At 55.7% G+C, this 12,464-nt stretch overlaps 1 protein-coding gene across 4 annotated transcripts in view; it reads left to right on the forward strand.

The window, feature by feature from the left end:
• ATP2B3 (ATPase plasma membrane Ca2+ transporting 3) overlaps positions 1-12,464 on the forward strand; it is a 61,249-nt gene that overhangs the window by 896 nt on the left and 47,889 nt on the right. The gene's annotated exons all lie outside the window — the stretch shown is intronic.

Consider the following 12,464-nt stretch of genomic DNA (forward strand, 5'->3'; position numbering starts at 1 on the left):
GCCGCATTCTCTGGGGTTTCGGATTCTGGCATTTGGAGCACTGGTGTGGCACGTCCCCCTGAGGCTGGGAGCCCTGGGTCTCCTCTTTGCACTCTGGCAGACCTGGTCTCCTTCCTGCCACTGGCCCCTTTAGGGCTTAGCGGCCTGGTCAACTGGGGATGGGTGGGGGCCCTGCATGGGGCTGGCAGGACCAGAGGCAGCCTTGGGGAGCCCAGGGCGAGGGTCTGGTGAGGGGCTGGGAGAGACTGTGGCGATGTTCTGTGAAAGTACAGGGCAGGGCCGCGGCCCCCGAATCCAGCACTTGACACTCCTCAGGTCTAGGGCGGGGGAGTGGGTCCACTTGGTGGATCAAAGCTGAGCCTGTTGGGCCCCCAACCTCAGGCACATCCCTGCCAGCCACGGGGGCAGGTTTAGCCTGACCCCAATCATTCTGATCTCCCTTGCCTGCCCCAAGGAGTTGAGTGCCAGCCTGGGAGGCAGCCCCCTCCTTTGCCCCCCAGCTCTGTCCTCTCTCAACCCACTGGTGTCACCCCTCACTTGTCGGTGAGTGTCTTCAGGCAGGGACTGGGTAGTCATCTACACAGTGTGCTCGGGTGCCCAGCATAGGAGGTCTGACTCAGAGTGGGCATGGGTTTCTGCATGGCACGTTTTCAACCTTGACCTCACAGAATCTGCAGAATCACCCAGAGAGGGAGGCCAGGCCCGCGTTCTTGTCCCCATTTTCCCGATGGGATAATTGAGACCTGAAGAGGAGAAGGGACTAGGGCTTGCATTTGCCTGGATGGGCAGGTGGCTGGTGGGGGAGCAGCTCCAGAGGTCCTGGCATGGTTCTCATAGGGTATCTAGACTCTCCAGCTGAGTCTCAACAAGCATTGCCACTGTTGCCATCACCCCCTTTCCCAGCCGGGGAGGCCAAGGCCACGTGGCTCCTGAGAGGGGAACTGGGGTGCAGACCTGGGCAGTGGGAACCCGAGGCCTGCTCTGGCCCACGGAGGGAAGGGTTGAGGGGTGCTGCCCAGGCCCCTGAGGGTCTCAGTTGAGGCTCAACAGAGGGTCTGAGGGTGGAGCCAGTCCCTGGAGAGCAAGTCGTTCGGAGGGGGATGGGCAGCTGTGATCTGAGGGCATGGATTGTCCCTGCTGCTAGCCTCAAGGAGGAGGGCCAAGGACACAGGCAGTCTGTATCAGACCAACCTGGTCCATGCCTAGCGCCACCAGGTGGTCTGAGTGAAGGGGCAGGCATCTCTGGCACAAAAGTTGGGGGCTGGGGGAGTAACACAGGCAGATGGAACCGGGGTGGCGTGGGAGGGGGCTTTGTGCAGAGCCAGAAGGGAAACCAGTCCTCTGGGGAAAGAAGACCCAGAGGCTAAGAGCGCTGGCAGCTGGCAGGCGGGGACTTTGCAGCAGGCCCCAAGGGGACAAAGAAGGTGACCAGAAGCACCCCGCTTTGGTGCCAGCTCTGGGCCTGCTGGTCTTTGTGACCTTGGCTAAGTCTCTTCCCGCTGCAGGCCCAGGGAGCCCGGGGGTGGGCCTTGGTGAACTCCGCTGACATTTCAAGCTTCAGAGCTGGAGCTTCAGAGACTGAATCATTTGGGAGCATGGGGAGGCCAGCCGTGACTCAGTGTGCGCTCTCCGTCCAGTCCAGAGCAGCTTCTCCTGGTGCACAAGGAGGCAGTGAAGGGTGCTGGGGTCAGCGACAGCCTCTCTGCCCCTCCTCCAGTGTGGCTTTTAGAGAGAGACCCTCGCCTCCTTCGTGGGTGAGATCAGAGGGTCCTGGGCTCCTGGGGACTTTGAGAGCTCAACTCCAGCTGGGACTCTCCCAGCTGGGCAAAGCCAAGCCCAGCTTCCTCCTACCACCTTACAGAGTTGTCAGCATACATGTGGACTTTGCCTGCTGCACTTCCTTCGGTTTGTAAACTGAGGCTGTATGTATTTAATTGATGGCTGCTGTCTCTGTCAGAGGTCACCAGCACGTCAACTAATGTCAGCCCTGACAGTGATGATAATTTGTGCCAGACACAGTGGTCAGGGCTTCCCAGACATTCTCTCACTTCAGTGAAGTGAGAAGCAGCAACTGTTGCTGTCCCCGTTTTGCAGATGAGGCCAGTGAGGCCCAGAATTAAGTTAAGCAAGTTGTCCAAGGTCACACAGCCAGGAGAAGGTGCTCGAAGCTGGATTGGAAGGCAGGCCAGTCAGACTCTCGAGTCTGGTTTGTGCATGTTGCCACTGGTTCCGTTGCCTCTAGGAGTCTGGGTGGAACTCAGCAAAATGGAGCATTGGAGGCATGAGCCTATTCAGGTCAAGGGCGCTTCCAGTCCTGGGAAGACCCTACACCTCACACCTCACTGAATCTGCAGAATGACCCAGTAGCTGGGCCCCCAGCTACTCCCTGAGGGAAATGGACGAACTGTGGGGTTATATGAGTCCAGAACAAGTTGGGGGGACTATCTATCCTTCAGTGTTATTCCTTGGGACCCCTCTAGGGCACCTCTACAGAAGTGGGTAGGTGTCTGCTGATGCATGGAGACCCGGGCTGTAGCAGCGAAGGCAGACGGTTCAGTCTGACCCAGGGCGTGCCGCCTGTGAGATGGGTTCAGGGGGCCAGGCTCGGTGATTGCTTTACTGGGAACAGCAAGCAGACCCTTGCACTGCACAGATGCTGTCTCACCCCCATGCTTCCCCAGAAGGCCAGTTCTTTAGCTGGTACCCCAACTGCTGGCTGTTTCTCCCTCCCCTGCCCTGGTTAAGCTGCAAGAAGACAGGCCAAGTGGTGCCTGGTTGCAAAGCCCTCCCCTGCCTGTGCACCTTCTGTTGGGTGGGAGGTGCTGGAAGTGGGCCTGGGAGCGCCGCTTGGAGAGCAGGATCTGAGCCCAAACATCCCCAGGACAGAGGAAAGAGGTTCCCTGCCAGAGGAGTCGGGGCTGGGGATCATCAGACTGCCCAAGCTTGGGAAGGGGATGTGGCCAAGGTCACGTGGCTAGGAAGTAGCAGAACCAACACCCAGAACCACAGGACAAGGGGGACCAGTGCAGCTGGGGGCCAGAGCAAGAGGTTTCTACTGAGTCCCAAGTCCAGGGCAACTTGGGTCCACATCAGAGTCATGTGAAGTGGGTGCTGTGGTCAGTATCCTTGGGGATCGCCTTACATAATGTGGTCCTGAGCCTGACTTGATGTTCTGTAGGTGGCTCCTCAGTAAAGGCGAACCATTGTCTTCAGATGAAAAATGTGCTTCCTATAGCAGCCAAGGTTCAGTGTGGTAGCCACTAGCCACAAGTGCAAGTGGATGAAAACTGTAGTTGAAAATTCCAGGCCTTGGCCACACACCATGTTTCAAGTGCTCAGAAGTCACACAGAACATTTCCATCAGTCCAGGATGTTGTGTCACCCCATGCCCCTTTAGAGCCAATGCAGACTGATCCTCATGGGGACCCTGAGTCTATTCCCATACTTACCAAGGGCCAGCCCAGATGCACCCACAGAACTGGGCAAACTGGATCTGTCTCCTGCCCTGGGCTCAGGACCTTTCACTGGGCATGCTGGAGGCACCTGGGCAGCTCTGCAGATGGGGGAGGCTCTTGGGTGGGTTTTTTTTTAATAACACTTATGCCTTTCAGTTTAAAATAATGCTTTTAACATGCATGCTCTTACCAGAAAATTCATGCAACGCTGAGAAGTAGAAGATGTAGAAACAGCCCTCCCCATCCTATCACCAAAATGCCAGCCAATGTTTCCCATTTCATTGGACCCATTTCTGCACCATTTTCTTTGCATGGGCTATTTATTTTCACATTATTGTAATTATACCGTGGGCACCATTGTGGAATCTATTTTTTACTTCACACAAGCATTTTTTTTATTAATGCAATTCCTTTCTAAATGATTTTTTTCAAAATGGATATGGTTTAATTTTTTTAAGATTATGAAAGCAGTCAGTACTTATCGCACAAATAAAGTACTTGAAGGAATGACACATGATGGTTCACTCATTCGATAGCAATTTCTCAAGCACCCAGGATGTATCAGGATGCTCCTCAGGGCTGTAATTACAAATTTTAATGGCTGAATAATATTCTCTCAGGAGATTGTAATTCGCTTAATTATTTGGCTATTTGTGGAGATTCAGGCGGTCGGATTCATTTCACTATCCTCCATGAGGCTCTGCTGAGCATCTCGGCAGGTGACTCCCTCTGTCCCAAGGAGAGAGTGCCCAGACGGAAGCTCGTTCTGCCAAATTCTGCTCCAAAGGGCTTTTCTGGGCGTCTGAAGGGCTGGCTCAGGGCAGCCTTGCCAGTGTTAAGTTTTATAATCAAACAACCTGGCATAAATATCTAGGTTTAAAATATCTACTTCATTTTCTGTCTTGAATTATTCCCGAGGGTGAGCATTTTTCCACGTTTATTGATTGTCTCTCTTCTTGTTGAGTGATTTATTTCTTCCTCACCTTTATTTATGAAGGACCAAGTGTTTCTTCTTGCGGTTCTGGGTAAACTTGATCCGTGAAAGATACAGACAGTTTAGCATCCTGGTTGCAAATAGTTTTAAATCCCCTTTGTTCTTTGCCTTTTCATGTTTTCATGCAAAAGGTGAACGATTTCTGTCTCACAATTTTGTGTGTGTGATCCCTTCCATTGCTTCTAGGCTTACAGAATCCCTTACAGAAACTTGAGAACTGTCCAGAGCTATCTGGGTTGGCCCTATCTCTGTGTGTGTGTGTGGAGGAGGAAATGGTAAACCACTTCAGTATCCTTGCCTGGAGAATTCCATGGACAGAGGAGCCTGGTGGGCTACAGTCCATGGGGTCGCAAAGAGTTGGACACAACTGAGTGACTAACACACACACACATTGCGTGTGTGTGAGTGAGCGTATGTGTAGCTGCATTTTTAAGATGTCTAATTCTTTCATCCAGGAGTCAGCAAACTTTTTCTTTGAAGAGTCAGAGAGTAAATATTTTCCACCTTGCAAATCACAATGTCTCTGTCCTGACTGCGCCTGTGTACCAATAAAACTTTATTCACAAAAACACTTCACAGCCAGATTTGGCTTTGAGGCCGGAATTTGCCAAATCCAGTTTAATTAAAAAAAAAAAAAAGCGTGTTGGGGAATAGTACAAGGTGAGGTTCCCAAGTGGTAAGCCATCATTCCCATTTCTTTTATTAAAACATTTGTTCCCTGGCTAATGTGTGATCTTGATGTCTGGTAGGGCCTGTCCCTGGATCGTCTGCCCACACCCTGTATCCTTTGATACCTGACCTGCAGGTCCCACGTCAGTTATCTGAAAGCAAAACTCCTTTGCTCTTCTTGCTTGCCTCTTTGTCCCCTGACCTTTAGAGCTGCTTGTCCATTCCCTCGAATCAAGCTCTTGTTGTCTGGGTCTCTTTAGCCTCTGGAACAAGGATGCTTCCCCGCAGACTTGGCTGGCGTCTGGCTCTCCGCAGACACTGGGTTTTCCTCACAGAGGGACATAGGGGAGGCAGGGGAGGGTGGGAGAGCATGATCAGAAGCAAAGGCCTACAGTGAGGATGGCCAGACGGCCCAGGGTCACCAGACCCTGCTGATTAAGAAGCGGGAAGACAAAGCCGGCCACCAAGCAAGGGGCCGGGAAACACAGGCATCACTGCCGGCCACCTCCATCCTGGCCACAGGGGACCTCAGAGCCTGGGGCTCTGGTCCTCCTGGCTCCCTTTGGAGTCGCGGGTCTGAACTCAGGCTGGCCCTGAACGCAGGTGGATGCCACCCAGCCACCACGGGCCCGTCTTCCCGAGGGGCCTGGGCATGTCCTCCAGCCCAAGACCATGGGGCGCTGGGCATCCTGGCATAGTTGCGTGCTGACACCCACCCTGGACCCCCAGGGGTGAGGCCGGTGGCGGTGGGCTCCGAGCTGAGCCTCTGCGAGATGACCGTTGGGCAGTTTGTGGTGGTGGGACCAACCCGACCGCGAATGCTCAGTGCCCTCAGTTGGGTCACCCACTTCCCTGCCTCGTTCAGGCATCCAGCTGCCAGGTGGGCCCAGGGGGACCTTCCTGCTCCCCAGCCCTGGGCCTTAGCTCCGTTCCTGCTAGAAGAGCCTGGGCAGTGTCCTGTATTAGTTTGGAGCCAGGGGCCTGGGAGGGAGGCTCGTGAGCTGGGGCTGGGAGTCCAGGCCCCTTGGTGCTGGGTTTCCAGCTGTCCTGGGGGCCCCCCACCCTACCTGACCCCTCCCTCCTGAGCTGCTGACTAGGCCCTTCCTCCCAGGACCTGGTGGGAGGGCCCTGGGTGTGCTCCCCTTCTCTGTCATGGGAGCACAGCAGAGCGAGGGTGCCCACAGCACCCCCATCCAACCACAGGGCTGGAGGGCAAGGACTGGCTGGGGGCTGCTGCCTGGGACCCTGGCCCTAGCAGCCCCTGGAGAGGCCCACGTGGCTGCAGCTCTGGGTAGGAAGGGAGCGGCTTGGTCAGGGCCCCCGGCATCCCTCTTCTGAGCAGGAGGTGGCACTGTCATCTGATTGCAGGGGGTGCCAGACCTGTCCCACCAATTCATCTCCCACCATCCACCAGCCCCTTCCTGGCTCTCGGCCTTAGTGGGCCATGATCAGTCCAGTGGGGGGCACTCGGACCCTGTATTGTTGTGATGGGGGCCCTCCTAGCTCTGCATGACCCCCTACTCCCTCACGAGCACCCCCCCCCCCGGGGCTGCAGGGCTTCACTGGAGAGGCTTCTGCATTTGTGTGCATGGTCCTCCATCAGAGATAGCTTTCAGGAACCAGGAGGGCATAGGGTCCATGATTCAGATGGCAGCCAGGCCCCTGCCATCTGATGCTCTGGTGACCTTCATATCCTGCCATGGCTGCCAGCTGGGGTTGGTAAGGATGCTGGAGCAGAGCCTGGGAGTTATGCAGATGCCCCTCCCTGGGCCGCAGCTTCTGAGCTGTCCTCCAGGGTGGCACTACCGGCCACTCTCTCCTCCTCTGTCCGTGCTCTTGGCAGCAGGTCAGCCTGGAAACATGGCCCAAGCACTCCAGCGTGCTAGCTTTTCATGTGTGGGTCACAGAAGGTCAGTTGGACTGGTCTCCCACATTCAGTCTGAACGCGTCTCCTCTGCCCCACCTAGCATCCTTGCCATTCACTCGTCCCAGTGGGGTGCCCATGACCAAGGTCTTTGCTACATACTTGGTGTGGCCTATGCCCAGGGTCCCTGTATGGTAATGATCCGCATCACTTCTTTCTCCTGGCCATTAAACCTACCTCCAACCTCTGGGCAAGCTGGGTCCTATGAGGGACCCAAAGAGACCTGCTTTGCCATCACTCAGAGACCCCCTAGGTGGGGCCCAACTTAGCCCACGCATCTCAGGTCCCCCATCTGCAGCCTGGCCTTATGGACTCTTCTGTTGGCCAAGGGGAAGTGGGGATTCTTCCCTGACGGTCCCCCAGCCCCTGACCTTAACTTGAAGAGTCCTTCCAAGCCCGCCTTCCCAAGGGGAGACAGAAAGCAGACCCTTACCCACGAGGACCCATAATGGGGTCCCCACGGAGGCTGTCCCTAGGAGGAAGCATGTGTCCTGACAGTCTCCTTATCTAGTCCCCCTAGGCCTGCAGTATCCCATGGCCTCCAACTGTCTGTAATTTCCTTAATTACCTGCTTAGGACTTGGCTGCTTCCAGTGGCTTGGAGCTGGCTCCGGGGATTGGAAGCTGGCAGGGGTGGGCACTGTGGTACCATGGACAGAGCCAGGGAGGATTTTTTTTTTTTTTTTTTTTTTTTTTTTTTGGTGGGGTGGGGATCAGGATTGAGGGCCCCTCATTCTATCCACGTGTTCTTGGTGATGAAAGCCTGGAGGTCAGGGCTCCGCAAGCCCCACACGTGTGTTCTCTGCCCCCTGGGGGGCCAGAGGCATGCCCCAGGGGCCAGGCCCGAGTGCTTCTTGGTCCCCCCTTGAAGCCCACTATTCCTGAGCCTGCCAGCCAGACCCCGCTCTGCAGAACAGGCCCAGGACCTCAGTGGCTGCCACCCGCTCACAGGGTAAAGCAGGAGGGCAGAGTGTGGCAGCCTGGCATGCGGGGGCGGGGCTGCTGGCCCGGGCTCCCTGCTGCAATGCAGCGCTCTCCTGGCACAGCGGCCGTAATTGGATAATTAGTGTCACTATGCTTCCTGCCTGTGGGCTTCTCCGCTCCTGCTCACTCACGCTGTCGCCTTCCCTGGCAGAAAAAAAACGACCGTCCCCCCACCCTCAGGGTAGAGTCATGACCCCCATAATGCTGCAAGGCCCCAGTAAGTAAAAGGGCTTCCCGCTTCCCTCAGGATAGAGGGGTACCCGGCGATGCGAGGCCACCCATGGAGGAGTGTGGACTTCCCCCAGAAGCATCCTAGGGACTCATTTCCTCTCCAGGCCCCTTGTGGTCCACAGAAGGGATTTGGGGCCTGGGTTGGCTTGAGGATGGCCCCAGAAACAGGGGAGGATGTGAAAGGCCCCTCCAGGGGTCAGCCCCTGGCCAAGCAGAATGGGTTGGCCTCCCTGGTGGAGCCTGGTCCTGACCCATGAATTCTGGTCTACAGGTGTGGCTGCTGGGCTTGAGAAAACCCTCCAGGGAAATGGGGCTCTGGGGCCCTTCCTAGGGGGACAGTGTGTGGTAGTGGTGAGTTCACAGCAGAGTTCACAGCAATGCCACCAGGAGGAACAAGGGCACCTTTCCCTGATTCCAAAGTGGAGACCAAGAGAGGTTGAGAGATTTGTGCTGGGCCTCACTCTAGCCCTGGCACCCCCAATCTCTGAGGTATATGGAAATAAATTTCCTGTCTGGTCATTTTGGTGAACTCTTTTAATTGGTTTGAACCGTGTGTTCATCACTTTTCTGGGCCTCTCTGGGCCGTCACTTGGCAGATGAGCAATGTAGAGTTCTCCAGAATCAGACTACTTGAGTCCACATTGGCCTCTGCCCATTGCTGGCTGTGTGATCCTCTTCTGTTTTAAGAATGATTTATTGACTGCAGCAGACTTTTGTTGCAGCCTGCAGGATCCTTGATCCTCGCCGAGAGCTGCAGTTTCGGCATGTGACCTCCCAGCTCCCCAACCAGGGACAGAACCTGGGCCTCCTGCCTTAAGAGTACAGAGTCCCAGTCACTGGAGCACCAGGGGAAGTCCCTGGCTGTGTGATCTTGAGTGAGTTCTTTAACCTCTCTGTGCCTCAGCAGCTTAGTCCTGACGTGGGGATAATGACTCTTCCCGCCTTCGAGGCTTGGGGCACAGAGGGAATGTGGAATTCTGCCACGACACAGAAGGGTGCTCAGTATTGCCTGTGACCTGATGACTTGTCTGTGTCTGGTACTCTGGTACTCTGCTGGTTCTGTCTTCTCCTTTGCCTAGAACTTCTAGGACAATATCAAATGATACAGATGAGAGGGAGCCCAGTTCGGAACCACCCCATGTTCCAGGGAACCCATGGAAATGTCACAGGTTAGCAGGTCATGGAAACTTCAGGGAGGCCTCCTGGCTCTCCGAGAACCAGGGCTGACTTTGGTCAGGGAGGGAAGGCAGGCATATTACCTGCTGGTGGGTTCCTCCCTATACACCTGAATTACCCAGGAGAGAGGTTTAAGCTCTGTAACAGAGACCCAGCTTAATGGACATAAAAGTGAAAGGGAGAGAGGATTTCTTCTGTGTGTAAAAGTCTAGGGAGGCAACTTTGGGTTACTTGGCCATCAGGGATCTGGCTTCCTTGCATGGCATTGCCATCCTTGACATATGGATTCCACATGCCAGATGGAGCAAGATAACTGCCTCTGCTCCAGTCTTCACATCAGCATTCCAGTCGGCAGGAAAGAGGAGAGGGGCAGGGGAGAACACATCCTTCTCTTTAAGGACACAACCCTGAAGTTGGCTCTGTCCCTTGTGCTGAGAACCCTTAGTGCTGCCCGGGAGTAATGCAGTTCCATGTCCCTTTTGCTCACATTGGCCAGGATCTAGTCACATGGTCCTCCGTAGCCACACTGGAGTTGGGGGAGGATAGTCGTTAGCTGGATGACTAGACTCCTAGCTAGAGATTAAAATACGACGTGGGAAGACGGGAATAGAAATCAGGGAAAGTCTAGCGAGTCTCTGCCACGAACTCCTGGGGATTCGTGAGCAGCTCCTAAGGCTGGATTGTCTGCTCTGGCCACACCACCTGCTGGTTCCTTCGGAGGACAGGATGGGATCAGCACCTCTGAGGAAGTGCACATGCGCACCAAGGAGAGAAGGGGCACCCACAGAGGCCCTGGGGGCCACACGGCTTTCCAGAAGGGGACAAGAGTGGTGGCAGTGTCTGCCAGCAAGCCTGGCCTCTCAGCTCATCTGCTTCTCTGCCATGTATTGAGGCAGCCACCCAGCTGAGGCAGGCTATGGGTGGTGCTGAAAGCCCCTGAGGTCACAGGGTTGGGGTGCAGAAAGGTCTGCTTAGGTTTCTGTGCAGGCAGGTGCTGCTCCAGGAAGTTAACATTCACGTGGGCCGAATGGTCAGCTGATCTACCTATCAAGGCAGTGGAAATTCTGTGATGACTGTATGGCCTGGGGCACCATAGGAAGCTAATCTGGATACAGAGCAAAGGGGCCACGTGGCCTCTTAGGTTTCTTAATTGTGGGAAAGCACACAGAACTTCCAATTTAGCATCTTGACCATTTTTAACTGTCCAGGTTGGCTGCATTAAGTACATTCACGTGGGTGTACGGCCATCCCCAGAACGGTCCATCTTCCCCAATGGAAACTCTGCCCCATTAGACTCTAACTCCCCCTCCCCCAGCTCATGCCCCCTCCCCATCCTCCTCTCAGTCTAGGGTCTGACGACTCTAGGCACCTCATACCAGTGGAGTCATATGGGATCTGTCATTGTGTCTGCTTCTCTCACTGACCATCACGCCTTGTCGGTTCAGCCGTGTTGTAGCAGGTGTCTTTTGAAGGCTGAATCACACTCCACTGTGGGGCTGGACCACGTTCTCTACATCCAGGCATGCATCGATGGAGTCTTGGGTGGTTTTAAATGTTTTAGTTATTGCGAATAAGGCTGCTGTGAACACAGGGCGACGAGTATCACTTCAAGTCCCTGCCTTCCCATCTGTTGGGGAGATCGCCTTCAAGTAGGATTGCTGGATCCTATGGTAATTGTATGTCTACATTTTTGAGACCCACGCAAGGGCAAGAGCTGAATCAGGGAGAGCCTGGTCCTTGCCACCTCTCGGAATCCAGACTTGTGTTTCTCCGGGTTCTAGAATCCTTCTGGAGTGGACTGTGCTCAGTGGGGACCTCCAATGTCCAGAGTCCGTGCATCTGTGGTTCGGTTGACCTCACACAGTCCTTTGAGTCTGTCCCTGGGGCAGCCTGGGTGTCCTGGTCACAGCGCGAAAGGAGCAGCCCCACGTGGGTGGAGACAGGAGCGGGTTTAGGGAGAGGATTGACCCTTTTCTGCTGTTATTGCTTTTGCCCAAAGTTCTTCCCTGGGAGAGCCACTTGGCAGGTGCACAGATTGTACCAGGAACAAGGTGGGGGGGGGGGGAAGGCATGGAGGTGGGGTGGGGGAGCTGGGCTGTCCCTTTAAATCTGTTTTCTCTGTTTTACTTCCTTCTTTTATCCCATCCTCCTCCCTCCACTAGCACAAGTGTCGGAGCTGTGAGGGCCCAGGAGCTGCAGTGATGGTGCCTCTGAAATATTAATGAGGCTGTTCTCTGCCTCAGCGCCTTCCCCCCCCAGCCTCCCTCCCTCCCTCCCTGGCTGAAAGCAGACCTGGTCCTTGGATCCCTCCTTTCCCTTGCCCCAGTGGTCACCAAGGTGCATCATGCAGAAGGGAGGGTGTAGGGCCAGCAGGAGGGCAAGGGCCTGGGTGGGAAGGGTGGCGTGGGTGAAGTCAAGGGGGAGGGGCTGCTGGGCTCCCCGGCCCACCTGCCTGGGATCATGGGGATCTCCCAGGCCGGACGAGGGGAGGACTCCCGCTTCCCTGAGTCTCCAAGGGCTCCCGGCCCCAAGCCCATCTACAGGTTCCAGGTGCCTGGATATAGCGAGAGGAGGGGATTGTTATTTCAAATCCCCATGGCGAGTTTGGATGCTCAGCCCCCTGGTCCCCACGCAATTGGGTCGGCCGGGAGGGCACGCACAGGGCAGGCGTCAGGTGGCATCTGGTGCCCTGGGACTCTGCCTCAGATGGGACTTGGATGGGACTCGGATGGGACTGGGGACTCTACCGTGGGGGTTCTGCTCCCTGGCTGGGGTGTTCTCAGCCCGAGCTTACTGCCAGGAGGACCCAGGGACTTCTAGCCCAGGGCCACCGGCCATGATCTGTCCACCCCAGGGAGGTGGTGGTGCCAATTACAGGGTGGTGCCAGTTACAGGGCTGCCTGGTCAGCCCTGTGGGCGCAGATGTCCTCCACCCCTCGTCTCCTCCTCGAAGGCACTGGGGAATCGGAAGGGCTATCTCTCCTGGCAGCCTAGGGTCGTCTGACCCTCCCTTTGGGGACATGGAAGGTGAG

The sequence above is a fragment of the Muntiacus reevesi genome, chromosome X, assembly GCF_963930625.1.
Source record: "Muntiacus reevesi chromosome X, mMunRee1.1, whole genome shotgun sequence".
Taxonomy (NCBI): domain Eukaryota; kingdom Metazoa; phylum Chordata; class Mammalia; order Artiodactyla; family Cervidae; genus Muntiacus; species Muntiacus reevesi.